This window comes from Thermobia domestica, chromosome 10, assembly GCF_964235325.1.
Source record: "Thermobia domestica chromosome 10, izTheDome1.hap1.1, whole genome shotgun sequence".
NCBI lineage: Eukaryota > Metazoa > Arthropoda > Insecta > Zygentoma > Lepismatidae > Thermobia > Thermobia domestica.
Genome location: NC_137463.1, coordinates 40348887 through 40367485, shown reverse-complemented (window position 1 = coordinate 40367485; position 18599 = coordinate 40348887). Strand labels below are relative to the sequence as shown.

The window sequence follows — 18599 nt, the reverse complement described above, 5'->3', positions numbered from 1 at the left end:
CTTATCCTAAGAATTTTCACCTTTGTATTATAAATGTTAAATAAAATTATTGACTTCGAACGACCGCCCCCCAAACTTTCAGCCTGGATCCGTCCCTGCTACCACCAGACTTATATTTGTTCTTTGCGAGTTTATGTTTTGTGAATAACTTCTTTCTTCCAAGCGTCTGTATCTCTCTCACCCTATCAATTGAGTCAAGCACTGCTAAGCGGAGGAATTCGTAACTATTACAGAAGCTGACCAGTTGCGGAAGAAAGTGCAACCGCAAGAGAGCAATACCGGAGCGATGCAAAAATAAATCCACTTCCCCATGTTAAGAGATAGGAGCTCGCTGCCATATGCTCAATTTTACTGCTTCCAGTGGCAACGTTCGCTGCCACTGGAAATGTAAATCTCTTTCTTTCTTTCCGTTTTTTAATTGACTTTTTTTCAGAAATGCATCAATACTGTTTTGCGCTCAAGAGCAAAGGTTTATTTTTTGCTGATACACTACTTTAATACTTAAAAATATTATTAGTATTAAAAAAATATCCGGTTGCACAACCATACAACATATAGTACCAGCCGCCGCTGCTATTTTAACCTTGCTTTAGAATATAGAGCAGCGTTTCCCACCTTTTTCAACTTGAGGCACACTACGGGTGTTACTTGGATTCTCGCGGCACACTTATAGATATTATTATTTCTAAATATAAAGCACAGTGTTATTTTTTCTGTGATTATTGTTCATCTTCCAGAGAAGAAAGCTCGATCACTAGTGGTAAATCATTATGCTTATTTTTCATTCTAATTTAAAAATAGAAAACAATTGCAATGGAATATTGGACTCAGGTTTTTTTTTTTTTTTTAAATTCGCTTTCGTTTTAAAAACTGTGTCCAACCTTTTACTAAGAAGGAAGATCACTAAATAACGAACAAACAAACAAATCTCTTTTACTTTTAAAACACAAATATAGGCAATTTGTCGAAAGGATTGAATGATATTTTAAATTTTCAAATTACGAAATAGTATGCAACAATAAAGAAGCAATAATGCAACAATAACAATGATAACAAATACTTTTTTCAACATTAGAAATGTACAGAACAGTTACACGGTATGAAACTTAAAATTGTAGATTCATAGTAGAGGTTCATAGTAATGTGAAATACAAATATACAATTTTCAATATGTTTTACAATTTGATTGCTATAAAATTAATAATTTTGTTTCGATTCCTCGCGGCACACCAGTGGCCCATTCACGACACACCAGTGGCCCATTCACGGCACACCGGTTGGGAAACGCTGATATAGAGTTAGGAAAATCGAAGATAGCAACCGAGTCACACAAAGCGTGGGTACACGGTTGATGTATACCCCTTTTAGGATCTTATGAAAAAATTTGTACCATACGGGTGTTTCATGGTACATTGCGTTATAACTCTCCCATTTGAGCTTTTTCGTCCGGTTTTTTTTTTTTTTTTTTTTTTCAAGCCCAAAGGCATTGTAGACGTTATTTATGGTTTCACACATTCCTGCGTCGAGACATAGGAGGTGATGACGTTATAACTTTAAACAATATATTTTCTTTTATTAAGCCTATGTTCATTATTTTTTGGCGGGCTTATTTTTGCACCTAGAAGATTGAAATTTTGCACAAGCATTCAGTCCACAGAGTAGTATTTACCAGATTTTTTTCAGATTTCTGCGTTAGCAGAAGGGGGGTTCAGGGGGCAAAATATAAAAAGGGATATTTTTACCAAAAAATCCCTTTTTCATTATTTTTACGCCTCAGATACATGATGGAGATACGTTAATGGTACCGTCTGAAAGGCGGTTTTATTCTGGAGAGAATGATGTGCAAACCATGATCCTAGGGTAATTAGAGATATCTCAAGGAATTTTTACAAAATATCCTTCTGTATACGGGAATATGGGACATTGTCGTTTTTTCTTTTGGCGGGCTTACTTTTGCACCTAGAAGATTGAAATTGTGTACAAACATTCAATCCACCGAGTAGTATTTATCAGATCTCTGCGTTAAAACAGGGGGGGTCCAGAGGGGCAACAAGTTGGAAAAAAGGGATATTTTAACCCCAAAATCCCCTTTCTTCGAGATTTTCCCGCCTTAGATACATGATGGAGACACGTGAGTCGTACCGTCTGAAAGGCAGTTCTATTCTGAAGAGAATGATGGGCGAACCATGATCTCAAGTAATTAGAGATGTCTCAGGAAATTTTTTAACCTGAGATCAGGGTCTTTTGCGGTAATTTGGCACATTGTGGTGATTCTTGATAAAATTTCTCCCGCCCTTACTATAAAATACCCTCATATTGAGTTTGGATCCCCCCGAAATAAATTCCTGCGTACGCTACTGACTCTAGGCCTATGTAAAACATCAACATTTGAATTTATCTTAAAATAAATATATGTGCGATACTTATGCGTTTCTATTTCTACATATTACACATTCTAAATCATTTTGTAGGCCTATAAGCTTGTTTCATATTGTACAGTATACAATATAACTTTCGTGTACAACAAAGTATGTGTACTGACTCATAAAGAACTGCTTTGTGTCTTCATAAATTATATCCTTGTGGACACACGTATTTGTATTTTAGACGTTGTGCTCTCTGACCCTCCCTCATCAGATGCTCCAAATGAAGTAGTGACGTCATATAACAGCCATTTGTTCATCCTAGTGGGATCACGTACAGAGTGGAAAGCCTTGGAAAATCTGTTGGACTTCATATGGTTTCATAAAGGTGGGTGTATTCCCGTCCTGCTGCATGCCTTGCTTCATCTGGCTAACATCACATACACGTATCGTGGAATGATCAATGACCATGAAGGGAAAGGGGAAACCCGTACAGGGAATAAGTAATGGTCAACACAGTATTGACGTAATGTTCTCAGAAAATTTGAATAAATTATAACAAAAAAAGATAGGTTTACTACCCCAAGCGATATTCACTGTTCTTTTCTCTGTGATACAATGACCCTTTTACCTGTAGTTGGTTAGCGTAACAATAACAAAGAGCAAATGGGAGACTTTCCCTGTTCATGATCAATATATCGACCACAACAAAAAGACCATTTAAGTACATTTCGATCACTATCTGTCCAAACATATTTATGGACACATTTTAGGACATAATCGATCAGAAAAAGAAATTCCATACTGCGCTAACGTATTATTCCATTCCATGCTAGCGTATTATACTGTATATAATTTATACTAGGGATGTCCAAAATTTTCCGGAATCCGGATTCTGGAGATTTTTTTTCCGGAATCGGAAGTTTCACTTTCCGGATTTCCGAAAAATCCGGTTTTCTGGATTTCGGATTTTTCCAATTTTACTTTCCGGATCCGAAAAGTACAAATTCCCGAGTTGGCCATCCCTAATATAACTATTAGCGCCGTTAAAAATTTGGAAAGTGTCTCACTGAAATTATTTAAAAAATTTCTCAAATGAAGAGTTTGCCTAAGCAACATCCCCATACACCCTCCCTGCTAATCTCTGACACACGCACAAACACACACAAAAAGAGAGAGAGAAAAGAAAAACAAAGTTAAAAATAAAAAAAGAAAAATTCATATTTTCTGTTTCTCTTTTCTTCTTTGTCATTTTTTTCAAAATATGGTGAAAATCAGAAAATAAATTTATTTCTTTCAATTTTTCTCCTTTTTCTTAGAAAAAAGAAAGAAAAGAAAAAGAAAACTATTTTTTTTTTTTGCCAAACCCGTTTCACTTTATCCTTTTAAATATATTCCTCTTCTTCCTCCATCTTCCCTTCCCCTTTCCCTATTTGTGTACATTTTTGTTTTTTCTTTCTTTTTTCGTGTTTGTTTTCTCTTTCCTTTTTCTTTTTCTTTTCTTTTTGCCTAAGATTTTAACTAACATTGTTTTATTTTAGTTTTTTAGCGAGAGGAAAGGAAATCGTATGTGTGTGTGTGTGTGTGAGAGAGAGAGAGAGAGAGAGAATTTTCTTTTCTTTTTTCTTTGAAGAAGGTTTTCTTCATTTTCGTTATTATTATTATTATTATTATTATTATTATTATTATTATTATTATTTTATAATAACCAACGCGCGCATCCGTCAAAATATGTAATTACAGTAGACTTTCTGTTAACCGATCACCCTGGACGGATAACGAGAAAGTAGGTTAAAACGAAAATCGCAATTTCATCCCTTAATTGTATAGTATCTCTACAGTGTTTTTTTTAAAGCTTACAAAACTATAATTCAGTAAATTTAACTTAACTAAATCAGAAGTTTCCAGCACAAGGCTGCTCCAGTGACACTCAGTTGGACGAAATACTAATTATTGAATAAAGTATAGTCATTGGCGGATTAAACCAAACGTCTTGGGGGGGGGACTCTTTAATGTAGAGTGTAATATGTTCCCCGAAATCCCCCCCAAAAAGAGAAAGGTAAAAGGGATTCAGGAAAAGAGGGTGAAAGATATAATTGCTACGGAATTTTCACCATAATGCCCCCTTCCCCGAAAAGATATTCTGTCCACAGGCCTGGTCGTGGCTATGCTTTACAAAATATTTCGCTAGAAAAAATATCAGTTAAACATTTCTTAGAATGCTCATAATGTTTCTGTTAGTAAAATGAATTAAACAAAAGGACAAAAAAAGAACTTACAAGTTACAACGCAAAACACGCTTTTCGGCGAACACTACCCAAAGCGTATCTGTCGATATAATATTGTCGTGATCTACGACAATGTCCTATGACATTTAAAAGTGCTAGTCCATTCAGTCGCTTTTCGCCAGAACGAGATCGCAACCACGTTTTCAGTCGGTGCAATGTGGATTAAGATCGTTCTGCACTGGCCACGCTCGAATGCAGGGTTACAAATTGAGTTGATGTTGAGTTAAACGTCCTTTTCAGCAGCGAGGCTATATGAGACCTACTGACTAACGTGGAATCCGTACCACAGGGTTACAAGTATGCGCAGCAGTTTTCGAATAGTCACGAAGATTTTCGTCGCTGGTGGTCAAGGCTTCCAACGCAGTCCGTGATAGAGTTCCATCTTTTTCTTTAATTCTCTTCCATTTAGAAGTGTAGATTGCAAATTCAGAACTAAAGAGGGAAAACAGCATTTTTTCTTGAGTTCCGATAGTTTTGTGAAATCTTTCTGCTAGAACGCGGAAATTGTTGCTCAGAGTTTAGTCTTGGCGTGTTGGCAATAGAATGTTGAGTCCGTATACATTAAAACTTCCTGCGCAAGACGAGTTTTGAGGTCTTCTACAACCGACTCTATCAACGGAATGTAAACAGTTCTTCAGTAGTAATATGTCGTGTCATCTGCCCTGAACTTCGTACGATGTGTTTGTCTTTGGGTGAGATGAGGAGTTTGAATCTGCACGTCGACACTGGCAACCATTCTGGATATTGCTTCGAAAGTTGCCTTGAATTCTTTGCTGTTTGAACCCTTCTTGTTTAATGCTGCGATAGTGTCCTGAATGACATCTGACGTTGCGCTCATGTCTAAATTTGTCTTCTGCAAAAGTCGATTGAGGGGAGGATTATCGTGAGAACACCCTGAAGACACGCAATAGTTACGATAAACTCGCTGTCGTACATGGCAGAAGAAAGTGCCCATGCTTCGGCTGCTGTATCTAACTCGGATCATTTGGAACACACTGTAGAGCCTCACTTATTTATTGAAATTTTACGTGAAATTGTAACACCGCGTCGTTCCGTTCAACCCACCTCGTTTCACACAATGTCTCCAACTGGCCACTAACCGTAAGCTTAAGGACAGTATTACGTTTTGAGATGCGGTGAAAAACGCAATGATCTCTTTGGTTGTTCCCACACAGGTCCTTAAGCACTGTACTGACGACGACCTGAAGATGGACAAGTTGAGGCTGTGACTGCAATATGAACAGTGCAGCGCGATTGAAGCCTCCTTCTGGATCTCCTGCATTGCCCGGCAATTTTTTAGAGGTCGGTCGTGACGGCGCAATCATCTGTACTAATACCAACGCAGTTTTTCGGGTCGAGTGAGAAGTATCGTAGAAAAGATAGAACAATTTCTTCAATTTTCCCTCCAGTCAGTGAGAGTTCGGGCGGTTCTGCGTCTTGGGATTCCGAGCTCGAACCAATGTCCTCGCCTTTCAGCTCTGCTGATCGAGGATCAATGAAACCGAAGCAGTCTTCTCTTATTTCACCCATGTGTTCGTACATTAGAATCAATGACAGCTGAGATTGTGCGAAAAGACCGTAATCTCATCAAACATAATAGAATAAAACTAATCTTCTCGCACTCGATTGACAATTTTACAGACGTGATTTCTCATCCCCAATCCTCAATGAGGGCATTTTGTGTAGTTTTATTGGCAAAAATGGTCCTTTTCGATGCTTTCTTCCAGTGATTCTTTAAGAGATCGTCACTACAAGCCATTCTTAATTTGAGCAATTCTCGAAAATTGCCCTCGTTGAATTTAGTTTCTGCACTGTCACCATCTGAGATACAATTATCCGCACAAGCATCGTCCCTGTGCAACGCCGCCGATCCTGGGGGGCCCGGACCCCCCCAAATCTTATGTGGGTCCCTATTGTATTTATGAATATACAATATTTGACATAATTTGAATGCAATTTGTCTTAAAATCCTCATATATATATATATATATATATATATATATATATATATATATATATATATATATATATATATATATATATATATATATATATATATATAATACCTTCTGCATCTGAATGGCCCCCCAAATTTACGGAGAAATTGGCTCGCTTGTCCGTGTGTCCTTGAAAAGCAATGCCTTGCCTTCCAAGGAATATCACATTTCCCAACATTAATTTCAGTTTTTCGCGATTTTGGATGACTTGTCTTCTTGACGAGTCGATTTGATTCTCGTCTGATTTCACTAGTTCCCAGTACTTTTTCAGAAACGCTTTTCCGACCTCAAGAGCGTTAATATGATATTGTGCCTTGTTGTGAGTTTCTAAAATACCGTAGAAAGTAGCGAATTTCTTCAAAGGTTTAGTCCCAAGAGTTTGGAGAGGCACGTTTCTTCGATAGCCCCAACAAAAACCCGTTGCAAAAAGTGAACAATATTTACAAAAAAGATCCCTCTCCTTATGGGAAAGAACCAGCCATGGATAGTTTTCCATATGTTCTGGCCTCAAGTAACACCGTCCTTCTTCATGAGATTTATCTGATATTATGACTCGAGTTATCGTTAGCGTAAACGCGGCATGCTAAACGGAGACTATTTTTAAATAGAATTTAAAGAATTAACTCTCTTTTGAAGTAACGCAAGAACGATCCCAAACTTTCGTTCGTGTGGCGGTAAGCTACAAGAGGCAGTGTGTGTAATTTTAATATTTTAGAGGGCTCTTGGGGGGGGGGAGATCGCCCCTCCTTTAATCCGCCCCTGAGTATAGTAGACTAGTACATAAACCCCACACTTATTTACGGTACTGGTATGTGTATATTGATTGTATGTGTATTTATGGTGATGCGGAAAACACGCAACTGAAAAATACAATTGAATGCATTTTATAAACATATTTACTAAACGAAGAAAAACACATTTTTTGAGCTTCTTGTATAATATATTGTAGTAGAAATGAAATGAAATCTTTAAGTTTTACGTCCCACGGTTATGCCGGTTAGGCTAAAGGAGACGGTGATTTTGATAAATGAATGAAAGGGTGGAATGAAGAAAGTGGGAGGAAACGGGAGAACACCGAGAAAACCCACGCACACGGTGTTTGTCCACCACAAAGTTCACTTGGAGCGAGCTGGGATCGAACCCAGGACCCTATGCACCAGAGGTGAACCCTTTACCACTGAGCCACCACGGCCCCATATATTGTAGTAGAGCTCCGAGTTCAGCTGATAACGAAAAAGACTTATTTCTTCGAAGATGGGCGCTTAAGTCGACGGACAGTTAAAATGAGTCCCCTGTATTGTATTTCGCGCTTTCTTCGTAAATTGTTCGTGAATTTAACCCTTTAGCACACAGCTTTGTATGCATGCAAAGTTTACTTTGAAATTGTATAGTACCATACAGTTTCAAGTTCGGTCATCGAAAAGCAGCTTTGCGTATCAGCTAAGATGCCCTTTCACTAATGAAGTTCTGAATTTCCCGCTAGATGTCATAGTAAGCCAGCGTTGGTCTCTTTGTATTACTTGCTGCACACGGAGTTGTCATCTTGTCATCTTTGAGCTTTCTTTGCTCGTTTAGGTAGACACGTTTTGAACTGTTAAATTTTTCTATGTTAGGCAGAAGTGTAATGAGTGCAAAAGTACAAGTATGCTGACATTCGTCGCGTTTTATTGGTTCTATCTGGTTTTAGTGGACTTTGCAGATGTCAACGCGCAACTTTGCATAGACCCTATATACAAACATCATAAAATATCCTATGGACCACATATTATTTGCATTAAATATTTTTTTTTAAAAAAAATCTCTTGTTTCCTACACAGAAATCACTTCAAATTAAAAAAAAAAAGTTTGATCGGAAAAAATGGTACGTTAAAGGGTTAAAATGTGTATTTCTCTTTTTGTTATGTATGTGTATACCATTTGTATATTTCATATCGTACATATCTTAGTTAGGCTTATTTTCTGACTTCGTCGAAATATCGTGAAGGGCACTGTAAACCGGAAAAGAGTATTGTTAAAATGTCTACTAATATATTGTTAAAATGCCTATAGGGACTCCAGATTTCTTAAAAAGGGAGTTCCATCAGTGATGGTGGAGAACATATTTGTCCCATTTCCTTAAAATCTTCTAAAATTAAATTGAATTATTTAAAATGTTTCAATTTACGTATGAGTTGCAAGATAAGTTATTATACATATAAAATGTTCAATGATTCAGCCTCAATTTTTGTTTTGTTGAACGATTGTTTTGTATTCAACCTCAATTTTTGTTTTGTTCAATGATTGTTTTGTATTCAGCCTCAATTTTTGTTTTGTTCAATGATTGTTTTGTATTCAGCCTCAATTTTTGTTTTGTTCAATGATTGTTTTGTATTCAGCCTCAATTTTTGTTTTATTCAATGATTGTTTTGTATTCAGCCTCAATTTTTGTTTTGTTCAATGATTGTTTTGTATTCAGCGTCAATTTTTGTTTACCTTTTACCAGCTACAGAGTACTCACAGGTTTAAGAAGTATATAGGAAATACCACTATTGGCATACACAAACATTGTAATTTCTAACACTAAATAGTGGAATAAACAAAGTTAAACAAACAAACAAAAAAAAAACAATCATAGGTAGAATTGTTTTGCTTATTTATTTATTTATTTATTTATTTATTTATTATTTATTTAATCCTCTTATTGACTATTAGGAATATATTTGTTCAAGATCATAACTAGGTAACCGCTGAAGTGCTTAACTTGCGACGACATCTTTAAAATCTTGCCTATTTTTTTTTCTTTCCTTGCCTATAATTCTTCCTCTTTTCAGAGCTCGACAAGTGACTCGCTTCTACCGTTAAAGATTATTTTAAAAATAGTTCTTTTCTTGTTTAATGAATAGTGTTCGTGCAGAAGGATCGTTAGACATGCTGACTCCACCCAGGAACTTCGTTTAGGATTTTGCCAGGGACGAGGGGGCAAGATTGTCTACCGTCATAAGTTTCACATTTTCTTTTGATAGATATTAATATACAATTTATTAAAATGTGTTTTTCAATCTCAGGGGGAGGGGGAATTGCCCTCTGTTTCCTCAACGAGTCAGACCCTCTGTCAGGAGCGCACCTAGAAATTTTGTTCTTAGGGGTTCAAGCTTTTTGGGGGGCATACTTACAAGCAACTACGTGTAGATAGTATTCAACAATATTATTCTGCACCCGGAAACACGATAAGTAATTGTAAAATACTTCCACCTATATTTTCAGGAAAACGTGATAGAACTAGATAATTTTTTTTATAAGAGGAAGAATACAGGTGAAGTGTATGATCAAATTTTTATGCGACATCAATCGTTTCTCTGTTAAACAAGTATAGTTTTATTTAAAAAGTGTGCAAGTGTGTATTGAGTTACAAACTTTTTCCCCCGTGCAAGCGCCCCTGCCTTTACCAAAAGGAAACTTATGGGAGAAGTGTTTTCGATTGACTCAGCCATTAATTCCTTTGTATTTACATCCTTTCCTTGTCAACTGCAAGGTTACATAGGATTATCCCTAGAATTTAAAGTGGAATCTGAACACCAGCTCATCCAAGTTTCAGATTTCCAACACTGTTTTGGTGCTACATAATTAATAGTAGAAAAAAAAAACCGAATACAATCAAGAACATTTATCAACGTTTAAAGATACACAAGTCATTGCATGTAGCACTGTATGTCATTACATGTATACATACCATGAGGTCAATGTACTTCAACAATAATTACGTTTTAAATGTTGTTATATAACATGACCTTCGTGGGCATCTCGTGACGCGGAAATATTCTGGGAACTTCTACATGAAATTAAGAAAGAAAAAGAAAATATAAAATTTGAACATAAATTTACAAAAAAAAAAAAACGAATCTACAAAATTTTCGAGACGAGACGAGAAAAGCTTTTTCGAGAATCGAGACGAGACCAGATTTCTACAAAATCTACAACGTGACACAATAAAACCTTATTGCTCGTCTCGTCTCGTCTCGTAGACAACATGAGCGCTAACCACTAGACCAACGAGCCATATACAACGGAATTATTCTTACTATTATTTTGAACCATTGTGCATGGAAGACTCAGATTTGATTGCCGGCCAGAGCTCATGTAGTTTGGATCCCACGTTAAGCTAAAGTCAACGTCTCACATAGCCTCGCTGCTGAAGGGGATGCGAAACTGAAAATCAAATTAAATCAAATTGAACTATTACCATTTGTCTTATTTCTTTATGTTATACAACCAGATGTATTTGTGTGTGTGTGTGTGTGTGTGTGTGTGATACGCGTAAACTATTTCCATAGGTACAGAAAGACGACCAAAACACCGTGTGTGTGGGTTGTTTTCTTTCGTTTCATTCATTCCACCAATTCATTCATCATCATCATTATCATGTCCTTTAACCGTAGGGCGTAATCGTGGAGAGTTAAGCTATATTGTAAAGCTCTCCCTGTGTATGGGTAAGTAGAGCTTGGTAAAGTAAATTATAGTCCCATACTACCAGTTTTTATTATTAAAAAATCCTCTATAAACAGTATTTTACAGAAATATTACGATGACGTAACTTCTCTAATATAAGGTAAAGAAAAGTGATACAAGGCCCAAGTAGCTTAGGGCAGAATCTCCAAAGAGCTCCGAAGCAAGCTAGGTGGAGTGGATTAGGAATCCCCAGTGCTTCGAAGCAAGCAGAGAGAGAGTTGAAAGTCACAGAGTTCCGGGCAAGCTAAGTGACTGCGGTTGGGAATCCCGACAGAGCTCCGAGCAATCTAAGCAGGAGGAAGAGAAGTTTAGAGTTCCACAGCAAACTAGAGACTTTAGGGTTGGGTAGCTTCTAGAGCTTCGAGCAAGCTAAAGGAGGGTCGTCCAATTGCAAACTCGTACCTAACCATGCAATCATTTCGGTTATATAGATGCTCCGGGTGAGGCGGTGGTGCTGCTGTTCCATCGTCGTCACGTGACTGGTAGTATCACTGTTGTCTCCGACGTCTGCAGCTGTAGTACTCCGTATTAAAGTGCACGTATTCGTTGTTTATAAATAAGAGCACTTGTAGAATGTTTGTGAACACAAGCACGTGGTACATTACAATATCTATCTATCTATCTATATCTATAACTAACTATCTTTATCTATATCCATCTATTCTTAATTTTACCACCCTTATTTTCCTTGTTCTTTCTAATCCTAGAGCCGACTTATTGTGCACTGTTTATGTTAAAATTCGTAATTCAACGCTATAGAATCAGTGTTGAATTCAGACATTTTTACCGGGAGGGGAATGTGAACTACTCGGGGGAGGGGAGTTTGGGTGAAGTAATTGCTACATTTTGTGATTGAAATTTTGAGTTTCTCTGGGGGGAATGTATTTTCTGCGGGAAAATTCCCCCCGGGCTACGCCCTGAATTCAACCCTGTATAGAATATGTATGAGTACGGCCTAGATTTTAAGCCCTGAATGTACTTTGTGTTTGTTCTTTGCTAACTGACATTGTCACACCCTGTCAGCTGCTAATGTTCATTTGAAATATTTTTTTTTTTAAATAAAATGTTTTCCGTCTTGTATTACTCTTATTCTATTTGAAATGACAAGCACTTGAAGCTATATCAGGAACATCAATGAGGCTATGAGACTGTAGTGGCTAATTGGGATCAGTGGCGAAGCGTGCTGTAAAAAACTGGGTAGACAGACAGACAGACAGACAGACAGACACACACACACACACACTATAGTATTAATGTTTGAGTTTTCAATATTCTTTGCAATAAATGTTTACTCTGTTCCTTTAAGTATAAAATTTTATAATTAATGAAATTTGGTGTATAGTATTTCTTTTTCCGAAGTATAGATTTCTGAATGGTACCACATTTGCTACAAATGGGGCATTAGTTCCCCATACCCTCTTTAGGGATAGTCATTTCTAAATACCTTAGAAATGAGCTGTAAAGTTAAAAAAAAAAAAAAAAAACGATAGAAGTAAAACATCTTACAACACCTAACCTAATACCAAATAGGGCCTACCTTACCTAATACCTTACAGTCTTGTAAATCTGCTCCATACCCTGTTATTCATTTCGGCAAAAATATTAACAGCTCTTTCTTTGGATTCAGGTTTCCTACAAAGCTTCCACACCAAGTTCGTTATTGTAAGTGTCCGTAATTCTGGAAGTGTTCATAATTTGTCATGTTGTTCGTTAAGTAAGTTTTCACTCTTTTCAGGGGCTCAATGAATGTTTTCAAAAAACTGAAGTTGATGGAATGCTCAATACCATATTTAGCAGCTTTGTTGTCTCCCTGATATACGCTTTGAAGTTCATTACTGGGAATATATTTCATGTATTCGGGAAGAGAAATGTGTTCGTTACTATCACAACATAAGTTGATAAGTTCATTCTTAAGCTGATCTGAGCAAAAAGTGTTAGGAAAGGTTTATACCAAGTCATTCAGTTTGCCGTATGGAAGAATTTGTTGATATATACTAAATTTTCTATAATTCATTAGTTCTACAATGACCAGATTTTTGTATTTTCCAAATCTTTCATCTGCACAATTATTGAGCGAAGAATCTAATATAAATAAAATTGAGTTTGTTTGTGTGTTTGTCTGTCTTTGTGTATATGTGCGGCCTGGGGATCAGACGAGTGTACCGAGTTACAAAAATTTGGTCACGGGTACCTTGGTCTAGGCCCCAGACCAAGACGAAGCGTTTTTTATTTTTTTTTTTAATTCGAACTAGGTGGTCTCGGGGGGCATTTACCGGGACATGTAAAAGTACTTGTCATTCTCGCGAAAAATATAAAAGTGATGGAATTGCCAATACGTCTCAACTTTTCGTTAGGGGTGGTCTTTTTTTATTCTGATGTTGGAGACACATAGGGACAATACATATATACACTAATATCCGACAAGGGTACGCTATAACAATTTAACATTTTATAGAGGGAGCTCGAAAGATGGTTTAAAATAAAAACAAATAAGAAGAAATAGCGGTCTGTTTCTTTCACTGACAAATCCAGCTTAAAATAAACAAGATAGGCAACCCTCTAAACGTAGACAAAACAGCAAATGTCTTTTCGCAGGTACTACAACACAGTTTGGACTTTAACTTCTCACGTTTCTTTTCTCCTACGCCTCTATAGGTTGGTACAATCCGCGGCAAAAAAACCTGCAACATGAGCATATAAGTTTATTGTGAAATGACGAAGTCTTTTGCTCCAAAATAAGTGTGCACGGGAGGAGGCCGATGTTTATCCTGGCGTGATTCGTTCCACTTAGACGTTATGTTCATTCCCTGTGCTGTTAGGCGTAGTTTCATAATAAACTTACATCCTCATGTTGCAGGTTTTTTGCCGCGGATTGTACAAGTTAAATGGATGCAGCAGAGAAATAATGTTCAAGGTTTCGCGAGACACTTTGCTTTCTGTCTTTCATATGACAGCATTAAAAAAAAAAAAAGAAAAAAGAAAAAAGAAATAGAAAATTTTAAGTTCAGAATCTTTAAATTACAAAATTTTAAGTTAGTAATTTAGGCTTAATGGCTTAATACATATAGAATTCTAAAGGGTAGACGCTGTCTACCCTGTCTCCTCTCAAGCCTCGCCACTGATTGGGATATCAACTGTTATATAGTGTAAATGCATGTTGAAGTGCAGATAAGGACACTACAAATACAAATTTATTTAACAGTATTTAAAATCCTTCGCTATTGCGAGTTGAGTTGCTGCAAGGGTACATATTTTCTTACTGTACACGAATAGTAAATACGTTTCCACAGCAAACAGCCCGCATAATAACAATAGTATTTTCTTAATATCTCACTCCTTGAAATTACATAATTGAGAATTATACAGTGATTATTTTACTTTGCCCATCAATAATAATTAATAATTGTTGTTGTTGTTGAGTTGAGTTTTTAACGTCTCCTTCAGCAGCAAGGCTGGAATCCGAACTGCATGAGCTGCAGCCGGGAATCGAACCGGCGTCTTCCACGCCAAAGCCTCTTTAGCTAACCGCTTAGCCACGATTGAGATCAATAATAATAATGTTCATCAAGTAATGAGTTATTCTATGATACTAATTAGTATTTTGTCTTCCAGTATCCACACCACTAAAAGGACAAAGCCTTTCCTTCACGAAGGAGCAGATAAGAAGATAATCTGCATAGTTATGTATCTGTTGTTTTACTCAAGAAGAAGCATAAAATGCCATAAATCATACTTTTCTGTAAGATAAGCGGAGAAATTTCAACAGTTAGAAAAATGAGAGCACCTACTATTGGCAGCAAAGAAAATATTTTATGGAGGTAGGTTGGATCGGATTCTTAGTGGCTGATAATGGTAGACAGTGTTCATCAGTTGGTACGGTTACCAGTATAAGTATCTCCCCAGTTGACTGCTATAAATAACTCCATTAAGTCGTATCGATGTCACAAACACCCGGAGAGATGCACGCACCTTACACGTATCAATTCTAGTAATCAAAGTCAGTTGATAGGGTTGGACAGCACGGAAACAGGATTTCCTGTGAAGTTGATGATGAACTAAAACTATCTCCATTATTGGAGTGTGTTGTCCAATGTGTACCATATATCAATGACAGTAATTTGTGTGTATAATTTACACATATATCGGTAATTTTACTATATACTGACGGTAAGAAGGAAGAAAAATACTTAGCATACATGAATTAGAAAATGATTTAAATAAACTGAAAATATCAAATCTGGAACAATTGAAGAAAGTAAGTTTGTAAATATTTGTCTCCATTCATTCACCTACTCCAATTCCCTGTCATGGAAACATTTGCGCTTGGACTGGAATTGAAATTGAAGCATGTTAAAAGTTCAGACCTGGCAGGATTCCCAGGGCTCCCACTCAAAGTTCAATTCGGTAACAACTTGTCTTCGCCGATCAGTGCTTGTTGAACAGAAACTGTTATGTAATTTCAAAAAAAATAAAAAAAACTTTCATGGAAGTCTAAACGAGATACTAATAAAGGGAAAGCAGACTTTGGTAAATGAACTTCGGGGCCATGTTTCGCGAAGTAGTAGTGGACATTTAAAGTGATAATATTACAAACGGAGAATGCGCGATAGACAGAAATAGCGGAAAAAAGCGTCGTAATGTTTCCCATTCGACACACATATGATACGACGCGTAAAAAAATGTAGAGTAAGGAGCATCTACAACTCACGTGTAAAGGGTCCCGGGTTCGATTTCCGCTCGAGTCAACTTTTTCTTGTTTTTTGCTTTAACCAACAAAGTAGCAATTTGTAACTACAAGTAAAATATTTATTCACCATATGTTTATAATGGATAAAAGAATAGAAATGTTCAAATCAGTTGTAAAACCTATCAGTAACCTATTCCGTAAAATATTGATATCACGAGTTATATTATGGTTATTATAGTCGTTGTGTAAAAAATGTCCTTGACACTTCCTGTTCATATCTGTGGACAGGGTGCGAATTACAAGGGGGATGAGGGGGATTTCCCTTTGGTAGTACTGGATATATACTATAACCAGGGGCGTCATTTCAGACTTCGCTTAAGGGGGGCAAGAGTAATACGACATAATACTTTCACGTTTTGTACTAGTATATTAGTAGACAATCCATTAAAGTATATGTATTCCTCAAATTCGTGGAAGTGCAATTGCCCCCTCCTGCTCCTAAATGAGGCCCCTGGCTACAACTGTCATAGTTTCCCATGCTATTGTCGTCTGTCCGAAGTACAATCAATCCACTCTTGCAAAATTCCGGTTAATTCGCACCCTGTTCAGAGATATAGACTCGAAGTGTCAAGAACATTTTTTTTACACGACTGTGGTTACCATAATATAACTCGTGGTATCAATATATTTACGGGATAGGTTACATTTTATTGCTACTTAACATGGAACTTGAAAGGTTTTACAACTGATTTGAACATTTCTATTGTTTTATGCATTATAAACATGTGGTGAATTAATATTTTACCAGCAGTTACAAATTACTACTTTATTGGTTAAAGCAAAAGGAGTTGGCTCGTGCGGGAACCGAACCCGGGAACCTTCGTACGTGATCCGTAGATGCTCCTCTGCCATACCGTCACTTGGAAACTCCATGCATCGTATCATATATACGGCGAGTCGGAAACTTTAAGACGCCTTTTTTTTCTTCGCTATTTCTGGATTGCGCTCTCCCTATGAACTCTTTAAATGTAGAATACTACCTCGCGAAAGACGACCCCGAAGTTCATTTACCAAAGTCTGCTTTCTCCTTGTAAGTTCCGTATAAAGCGATGATCATTTAAGTTAATTTTCTTCATCAAATTTTATTGTCTAGGAAATCGTTACTGCATTTCTTTTATTATTTTATTACTATTATTAATATTTACAATCACTCAAAGCCCGTAATTTCACAGATTCAACCAGCTTTACATCAGTTATTAATACGTAAAAAGAGTGTGAAAAATACATTTATACATTACAGGAAATGTAACTTCCATTCATTTATCACAAACTCAGACGTATCTGACTAAAACAAAACTTAGTGCACAAAGTCAAAAGAAGATTTGAGGTAGTTTAAGAAATATTTGAAAATAGAGCCTAGTTCAATAGCAGCAAAGCGGTTTGGGTGAAATGTTTGTTAATCATGTGTGTCCAAACCCTGGAGTAAGTCAAGGAGTTCATTATCATTATTATTATTATTATTATTATTATTATTATTATTATTATTATTATTATTATTATTATTATTATTATTATTATTATTATTATTATGACTGAGTTCTCTTAACCTGTAGATTGAGAACATTTCCTCTCCTTTCATATTCGGTTAGGAAACAATATTATACAAACTTTAAATGTAAAATACCACAGCTGAAATGAAATCTTTAAGTTTTATGTCCCACGATCAAGTGGTTTTCTTTTATTAATATTACATTTTCGTTCATAAATGTACTCTTTCATTCGAGACATTTTCTTTCGAGAAATAACGATCTATTGTGGAATTACTAACTACATACTGATTTATGAAACTCATACACGTACACACTTATATTCATACAATTATAATCATTCGTGGAAAATCTAAGGATGTGGCTTTTTTGAGTAGCACTCCATCTAGCTCTATTTCCTCTTGGATTGAAGACGTTAGCCAGAGTTAAACCACAAACACTATGTGAAAATTGCATTGTATAGAACTCAGAAAAATAACGAAGCTAGAAAAGGAAACACTACTTAAAAAGTGACAAACGTCTCTGTACAACACTAATTGTATTCAATAAAAGTTTTAGCCTCATTGGAGATGCATTTATTTGCCGTATGTCTGCAAAGCGATTTCCCATGTTATTTAATCAGACTTGAGTTGTCAATTCTGTTTTCTTTTCTTACTATAAACCTTAATACAAGTGAGGCTACGGTGGCTCAGGGTAGAGCGCTCACCTCTGGTGCTTGGGGTCATTGGTTTGATCCCAGCTCGCCCAACTAAACTTGTGGAAGACAATTACCGTGTGCGTGGATTTTCCGGGGTTCTCCCACTTCCACAATGTCATTCATTTCTTATCAGCCTAACCAGCATAACCGCGGGACGTAAAACTTAAAGATTTCATTTCATTCCTAATACAAGTGATCGTCATATAGTCTTACATATATACATAGGAGAGGCGATCAATGAGATTTTTGTTCTCGAATGGAAAGTGTTGTGTTATATGAATGAAATTGACACAATAAATGATCTCGTGTCTTAAAGTACTAATATGTAATGTTTCCAGTCACAAGAGGTTTGAAAGTATGCAGTGGCGAAGAGTGATAGTTTCAAGAGGGTAGGCCCAATGTTCTACAACTACTACTACTACTACTACTCTACTACTACTACTACTACTACTACTACTACTACTACTACTAATAATAATAATAATAATAATAATAATAATAATAATAATAATAATAATAATAATAATAATAATAA

At 36.4% G+C, this 18599-nt stretch overlaps 1 protein-coding gene across 5 annotated transcripts in view; it reads left to right on the top strand.

Moving 5' to 3' along the window:
- Positions 1–18599, top strand: part of LOC145662461 (uncharacterized) — a 153483-nt gene that overhangs the window by 33246 nt on the left and 101638 nt on the right. For all 5 annotated transcript variants that reach the window (XR_014127049.1, XR_014127048.1, XR_014127046.1 and 2 more), the window contains exon 2: positions 14746–14951. The gene's annotated coding sequence lies outside the window, so the exon portion shown is untranslated. The remainder of the gene's footprint in view (positions 1–14745; positions 14952–18599) is intronic.